At 38.1% G+C, this 683-nt stretch overlaps 1 protein-coding gene and 1 long non-coding RNA gene across 2 annotated transcripts in view; one reads left to right on the top strand and one right to left on the bottom strand.

Moving 5' to 3' along the window:
- LOC106104990 (phosphatidylcholine:ceramide cholinephosphotransferase 2-like) overlaps window positions 1-683 on the bottom strand; it is a 33,581-nt gene that overhangs the window by 21,339 nt on the left and 11,559 nt on the right. The window lies entirely within an intron of this gene.
- Window positions 1-683, top strand: part of LOC106104992 — a 2,378-nt gene extending 1,695 nt beyond the window's left edge. Inside the window, exon 3 of the long non-coding RNA XR_001225712.1 lies at window positions 646-683. This is a non-coding gene — a long non-coding RNA (uncharacterized LOC106104992). The remainder of the gene's footprint in view (window positions 1-645) is intronic.

The following is a 683-nucleotide window of genomic DNA, read 5'->3' on the forward strand; positions in this document are numbered from 1 at the left end:
GAGGCTTTAAATGCCCAGTAGCTGCTTACGCTAAGCCGAAGAGAAGGATTTTAAGCTTCGATGCTAGACCGAGCTCTTATCTCTTGATACAAGGATAAATCGTGGTGATGATAGATAGCTGGATAAGACCATGTAATGTTCAACATACGAGTAATAATATGTTGAGACGCTAATTGTCACAACAAACATGAGTGTTGTCGTGACAAACAAATTGATGCCTCATGTCACGTGATGTTTTTGTTGTCCAGTACCCGCGACCATTGTACTTGGCTAAAGTTATGTATAATACTAACTAACTATAGAACGTAATATTATCTAAGAATATTATGGATATATTTAATCATCATAGTCACGACAAATAGTGCAAACTTTACTCATTCTGTTTACATGCACTCCTCAAAGTATTCTGCTGAGATGTACATGCCTATCTACAGGTTTGAGTACTTGTTGATATTTTTTGTTACAATCAATTAAGTGTATGTTGTAATTGTATCACTGTTCAGTAATTTTATTTTTAAACTTAAAGTGCAGGCGAGATTACGTTTGTGTCTTGTACGCCTGAAGTCATACGCTTACGTTACTCGTGACGTCACCTTTAACTCCACTACTTTAGTTTTTTTTTTAAGTTCTCATTTTATCCGGCAGGTGGAGGCGGACCAGCAGGGGGCGCTGGACCGGTAGGG

The sequence above is a fragment of the Papilio polytes genome, unplaced genomic scaffold, assembly GCF_000836215.1.
Source record: "Papilio polytes unplaced genomic scaffold, Ppol_1.0 DF823288.1, whole genome shotgun sequence".
Classification (NCBI taxonomy): Eukaryota; Metazoa; Arthropoda; class Insecta; order Lepidoptera; family Papilionidae; genus Papilio; species Papilio polytes.